This window comes from Camellia sinensis, chromosome 2 (assembly GCF_055761805.1).
Source record: "Camellia sinensis isolate YWXY chromosome 2, ASM5576180v1, whole genome shotgun sequence".
Classification (NCBI taxonomy): Eukaryota; Viridiplantae; Streptophyta; class Magnoliopsida; order Ericales; family Theaceae; genus Camellia; species Camellia sinensis.
Window position 1 is genome coordinate 30917364 of NC_138962.1, and position 7427 is coordinate 30924790.

Sequence of the window (7427 nt, forward strand, 5' to 3'; positions counted from 1 at the left end):
GCCGTTTGGGCTGAAGAATGCAGGAGCTACATATCAACGAGCCGCGACCACAATATTGCATGACATGATCCACAAAGAGGTTGAGGTGTACGTGAACGACATGATTGTCAAATCCAAAGAAAGAGAGGGCTACTACACCGCCTTGCAAAAGTTCTTTCAAAAGATCATAGAATTTCGATTGTGGCTGAATCCTTAGAAGTGTACATTTGGCGTTACAACGGGAAAAATGCTGGGGTTTCCGATTACACAGAGAGGTATCGAAGTCGACCCTTTCAAAATCAAGGCCATCTTAGAAATACCACCACCAAGGACTGAAAAGGAGGTGCGAGGCTTTCTGGGTAAAGTGCAATTCATAAGGCGGTTTATCTCAAAATTAACCTTGACTTGTGAACCACTTTTTGGTCTCCTGAGGAAAGGAACGAAGTTCCAGTGGGACGGCCGATGCCAAGCTGCTTTTGAACGGATCAAAGAATACTTACAGAACCCACCCGTGTTGTCACCGCCAGAACCGGGGAGACCGTTGATATTGTGCCTTTCAGTAACTGAGACTACAATGGGCTGTATGCTCGCGCAAGAATCAGAGGACAAAGTAAAGAGAGCCATCTACTATCTGAGCAAGAAGATGCTAGAGTATGAGACTCGCTACACACCGTTGGAGAAGGCTTGCTTAGCCTTGGTATGGGCTACCAAGAAACTGCGGCACTATCTGTTAGCTCACTCCGTAATGTTGGTTTCACGACTGGATCCCATCAAATATCTTTTCGAGAAACCGACACTTACGGGTAGGCTAGCTCGTTAGTTGCTGTTGCTTTCCGAATTCGATCTGAAATATGTGACGTGCAAGTCAGTCAAGGAAAGAGCAGTAGCGAAATTTTTAGTTGATCATCCGGTAGAAGGGGGTGAAGCAGTCGAGCACTTATTCCCAGATGAGACCATTTTACATATCGAAGACGAAACTTGGACAATGTACTTTAACGAAGCGTCAAACCAGTATGGTTATGGGATAGGAGTGTTGCTGATAGCACTCGACAATTCCCGTATCCCTCTAGCCTTCAAACTCCGTTTCAAAGTCTCGAACAACAAAGCAGAATATGAGGCATGTATTGCCGGTCTAGAAGCAGCCCTGAAACTAGGGGCAAAACGGTTGGACGTCATTGGGGACTCGAACCTTGTTGTGTTTTAAGCAAAAGGAGATTGGAAAGTCAAAGAAAAAAAGATGATAATGTATCACCAGACCTTGGACTTGTTAATTCCTCGGTTTGAGAAACTAAACTTTGCTCATCTAGTAAGAGAGAACAATAGGTTCGCAGATTCACTAGCAACTCTATCTTCCATGATAGACATCCCTTTCGGAGTCCGGATGCGTCCGATCATCATTGACCAAAAGTTTGTGCCGGCATACGAATCAATTGCTGCCATAGATGAGGTTCAGGATGGGAACCCCTGGTATTACGACATTTGGAATTTCTTGGAGAAGGAAGCATATCCGCTAGAGGCAAATGCCAAGGATAAAAGGGCAATCAGAAGAATGGCCGTTCAGTTCATTATCTGCGGGGGTAAATTGTATAAGAGAGGTCATTTGGGAATGCATAAGCTGTGTGTGGAAGCTGAAGAATCGAAGCGCTTAATGGAGGCCATCCACGGAGGGAAATGCGGTGCGCATATGAACGGGGTAATGCTAGCGCGAAAGATCATCAGACAAGGTTATTATTGGTCCACCATGGAGGAGGATTGTATCGACTTTGTTCGACGATGCCACAAGTGTCAGATCCATGCAGACCACATGAACATTCCGCCGTCGAAGCTGTACAACATGACTTTGTCATGGCCATTTTCAATTTGGGGAATCGATGTGATCGGGGCTGTCACTCCAAAAGGGTCGAATGGGCATGAGTTTATCCTAGTTGCGATAGATTATTTCATGAAGTGGGTTGAGGCCCAATCTTATGCGGTGTTGAAAGTGCCGCACGTTGCAAAGTTTATCAGGAACAACATCATCTGTCACTACGGGATTCCGAACGAGATTATTTCAGATAATGGTTCCCACTTCAAGAAAGAAGTGATTGATTTATTAGAAAAATACAACGTGACTTTTCATAAGTCATCCACCTATCGGCCGCAAACCAATGGAGCGGTCGAGGCCGCCATCAAGAATATCAAGCACATACTGCAGAAGATGGTGGAAACCTACCGGGATTGGCCAGATAAGCTGCCGTTTGCTTTGTGGGGCTACCGGACTTCAATTAGAACTTCTACTGGGGCGACTCCGCATTCATTGGTTTATGGGATGGAGGCCGTTCTACCTATTGAAATTGAGGTTCCGTCTTTGCGAGTGCTGGCTGAGTGTCAGATAGCCGAAGCAGATTGGCAACAGAGCAGATTTGAAGAACTCATGCTCTTTGACGAGCACAGACTGAAAGCACTGTACCATGTTTAAGGTTATCAGCGCAGAATTTCCAGGGCTTTTAACAAGAAAGTTAAGTCCAGGAATCTAAAAGAAGGAGATTTGGTGTTCAAGGACAACCGAGCCCCCATCCACGACCCAAGGGGCAAGTTCAGACCCAATTGGACTGGTCCCTACATCATTAAGTCTATTTGGTTAGGTGGAGCTGTGGTTCTGATGGATCTAGATGGCCTAGAGTTCTCCCAACCGATCAACATGGACAAGTTGAAGAAATATTACCCCTGAGAGGCTCGCTAGGCCGAAAACCCGAAAGGGCGACCTAAGCAAAAGTCAGAGCACAAAAAAATTGAAACTATAAAAACTGAGCTCGCGAGGTTGAAAACTCGCAAAGGGCGGCCTTGACAAAAGTTAGAGCGTAAAAGGAGAGTGAAAATACTCAAGTGAACCCGAGCCTGAACTACGTAAGGCTTGATTCCCATCTTTGGGATACGTAGGTAACTTCATCCTGAAGTTCAGCCATAAACTTTTTCCCGATCAACTTTGTCCATTTGATCATCTTGGCCATCTTTGTCTATTCAGCATTCAAGAGTTCGGTTATGATCTCCGATGTAGTACTCTTCAGACTAGGGGCAACTTTTCGTTACTGTGCAGTGCCGCGATACTATTCAGACTAGGGACAACTTTCCAGTTACTGGGATCCGTGGTTGTGCATCTCAGTGACAGATTTCAAGCGTGTCCAGTTCTAGTCCATATCGAAAATGATTTTGAAAAGTTTTAATAAAAGTTGACTTTGTTCAAAATTAATCTTTTTACAACTTAGACCATTTTTGGACCAAAGCGAAAAATTTTCAGTACCAACAACCTTCAATTTCATTGATTTCAATACAGAGTTCTCATGCTCTTGCATACAAATTGAAGTTGCGTTTTATTACATTCATAAGAAAACTTGAAAGTGCTAATAAAGCAATAAATCCGGAGCATAGATAAGTCAGGTGTTCCTGCGCCCCCTCCTAGAGCTGGTCGAAGTCTCTGATGCCAAAGTGGGCCCTTCCTGTGCCTCTTCATTAAGCCAATCCAAGCACTCATCAGACAAAGTGCAACTGAAAGTGGGAGAGGGGGTCAGAAGCTCTCTAGTCCTCCATGCTGCGGCATATCGGGCAAGTTGTGCGCCTCGAATCGGGAATGCAGCAGGGTACTCTATCCCCTCTGGTGGGCAAGTCTGATCATGTCCGAACTGGCGTCGGAACTGGAATGGAAAATAGAAGACACAGTGTGTCATGCCAATCAATTGAATCCCAGGTTGACGGGTCATGTTGTAACTCATTTCCGACAGATTGAGCCAAGGGCAGTGCCAAGCGATGAGATTTGTAGACAAACTGCACATCCAGTTGTACCACCACCCCTCATCCAGGGCATCGACCAGGCGTTGTCGGAAAAAGTAGCCGCGAGCCGAGTATTCTGGGCAAGACTCCACAATCTGTAACTTGTCCATTAACCACACCTGGGGAGGGATGAAAAATAAGAGAATAAAGAATAGAGAGATATACGATGAGAGAAAAGTAAGAAAAGGGTTTTGTGAGAAAAACCGAGTCTGAGGGCCGAGTGATGTGAGTAATACATATGTGAGATTGGGTGGGAAATATTACCTACAATAGTAGTGGACTCCCCGCAAGCCTAGCCGTCTCCCGACGATGAAAAGCGTCTAAGCCCATCAATGTTTCAGCCAATGTCATGGCAATGCAGCTCTTGCCCTCCTTCAAACCTTGGGCAACCTCGATCAACCGGACGCTGAATCCTCCGGAGCCTGGGGCAAACAACAAATGAGATAGCAAGCATAGGCAAAGCGCATGTCGCCGATAGCCCTGCCAATAATGGTCGCCGCGGTCGCCAGCATCAGAAAATCGACAAACCAAGCTTGGGATGTCCAGCTCCCCATCATGAATCAATGATCGAGCATCATGCAAAGTGAGGCCGCACATTTGTCCTAGGGCTTGGACGTGGCCAAATCGGAGTTGAGGCAAGATTTCCTTGTTACACTCGGATTCCATCAACGCTTTGAAATCCTCGAAGGTAGGACACATCTCTTGCCCGCTAAAGCTAAAGACATGTGTTACCGGATTCCAAAACCTTGTCGCGGCATGGAGGAAAGGAAGATGCAGCGGAGTACGGCCCAGCGTGAATAGTGCATTCAAGCCGAAGCCCCAGAAGTTCAACTTTTTCGAGCCATCTAGAGAAGCGATCCAATTTGTGAGGTTTTGGGCAAGGAGTGCTTTCATTTGGTGCAAATTTGAGCTGAAATGAAGAGAATCCCGAAGCTGGAACTTATATAGAAGATAAGGAAGTGAGTGGAGGACAGATGTCGTCATTTCGTAGAGTCTGCCATCGATGGCCGGTAGTGGCTCATCAGTGGTCGGCAGTGGCACACTGATGGCCGGCAGGGCTCCATTGATGGCCGGCAGTACTTCCCTCTTGCTCATTGGCTTCCTCACTGAAGACCCAGCTATCCGTTGCAGTGGAGTCCTATCCCTTGTGTCTTTCAAGGTCTTGTTTTGTCCTGTTGGACTTTGTCGTGTCATGTTTAAGACGTATTATTTTATTTTTCTGTGTCAGGTTATAATTATCTTCCTTTCATTTATCGAGTTGTTACAATTTGCTTATCGAGTTGTAACTTGCTAGGCTTTGTTTTGTTTATCGAGTTGTTTTGTTATTAGTCAATTCACTACCTGATTAGTGCAATTTGAGCGTTTGGTTTTCAAAACAAAAACTTCGGTTTCATTTACATTGTTGTGTCAAAGTAATGCGATACGATGCGATGCATGTACAAACGAAACAATTTTTCAACAAAAAGGCTGTTTTCATTCCGTCATAGTTTCTTTTCACAAAAGAGATTGGTTTTAAACCAAATCTGCCTAACGCAGTACAATGTGCAAAACTACTAGTAAAAAGGAAAATAAAACAAAAAGAGGATCAGCATCTGAAGTAGCAAAATGTCCGGATCAGCGCCAGTGGCCTCAAGTATGGGAATCTGTCCTGGTCCTCTTTCTGGACGACGGTCCAGGACCTCCACCGTCAGCATCTGACTCTGAATCTGACTGCAGACTCATCACCTCCTCGTCAAACTCATCATCATCAGGGGTAGGCCCCCGTGAACTAGTCCCTCGTCCTGCTCCCTCTGCTGCTCGAGGAGGTGCTGATGGCCCCACCCCTGCTCCTGCTAGAACACCCGATGGGCCTGGCAGCAAGAAAGGAATCTGAAGGAGGGACAATCCACCAAAATGCATTAGTAATCAAAATGTATCAGATGCAAAAAAAATGATGTGCTGTGAATAGTGAATGATTTGCAGTGAATGTATGCCGTGAGTGGTGTATGGGAACAATGTATCAGATCAATGTAGTGTGCAAGCCGTACAAATGATGGTGTGTGAAGAAAAGACTTCATGGCACGAAGTGCAGTTTGAACGAACTTACCGGAATGCTGTAGATACTGAGTAGGTCCATGCTCGTTTGCAGCATCCCCATCACTGAAGCCGTCATCGCCAGAGACTGACGAGTGTACTCAATGGGAGCTTGCAAAAATGATTGAAATCAATAGTACTCGGCAAAATATCAAGTGAAATCAAATGACTGTACAAGGGATGACAGTGTAGTATATACCGGAGTCGAGCCATAACCTCCGACAAGCTCGTGACCAGCTGGAGGAGGAGCAAAGGGAACCTGATAAATCTCTCCAGCTCGCCCTCGAAGTGTCATAGTAACAAGCAACACTGGCCATCCAGACCCCTATCTCTTCTCAGGACCTCTCCTCCTATGAGACCTGGTCGCTCCGCCTCTGCCTCTCGTAGCTGGAGCCCTCACTCCTTCTCCTCCTCAGACACTAGTCAAAGGCGGCATCAGATGTGTCTGAATGAAGGTCGCATAGTCGCCCTCGGCATGGAAGTAATCTGTCTCTAGCCCTACCATGAACTGGATCACCTGGTCGGCGAATAACACATGTGCCTCCCTCATCGATGATGGAGGTGACATCGGTACAAATGGGGCAGGTAACCCCAAAGTCTGACGCACAAAGCTCTCACTCAAAAACCAGGCCCGACATATCGGCCCCTCAAAGAGGATACGGTACTGAGACATAATCTGGGCAATGCAATACTGATCCCGGAGTCCTGACGGAACCACCTCCCATGGTCGCCATGTAATCTGAGAAAGAGAACCAACAAGATGATCAGTCGTCAAATAACTAAGGCAGGTGCATTGGGTTAATTGAAATAATCTTATTGCAGACTTACCTCGCGCGCCGCAACTGTGTCAAAATACTGCCAGAAGAACATGAAGCTCTCCCGGGTCCTACGACGGAGCGGACTATCATATACATCAGAGAATGGGACCGTCACTGCAGTCTCCTCCACCGGATCTGGAGCAAGCACCGGGAAGTATGCATATACCCAAAGCTGTTGAACAGATGTGATCAGTACAGCGTATGAACAAGAACGCAGAAAGCAGAATGCAGAATGCAGTACAGTACATAACAGATACAGGCCTAGAAAGGCAAAAATTAGATCCTGTGTGCAGTGTATGGTGTGTAATGTGTAGCATGTATGGTGTACAGAAAATGCAAAGCAGAAAGCATGCAGTGCGACAGTAAGTACGGAGAGTACAAATGTTGAACAAAACAAAACGTACAAACGCTAAGCAAAGTAATGAAAAGGGAAATTAGGTTGTGCACCTCCCAAGCTCGCCAGTAGCCTCCAATCACCCTCCCACACATCCGAGAAGTGGAGCTTATGTATCCATAAAGAGTGGTGAGGCCGGCTGCACCCCAGTTGTAGGAGCGGACCCGCAGAAGCACCACTAGGGCGCTCAAGAAGTACAAACCCACGGTATTCCACCTGTTCGAAAACAAGGTGGTACCAAAAAGGAACAGGAGGAAGCCCCTGGCGTACTGTTCCACTCCCTCATCGGTCTCAGGATCCTCCCCGCGGAATTGCTTCCCGAACCAAGAGTATCTAACCATACCCGCTCGAGCAAG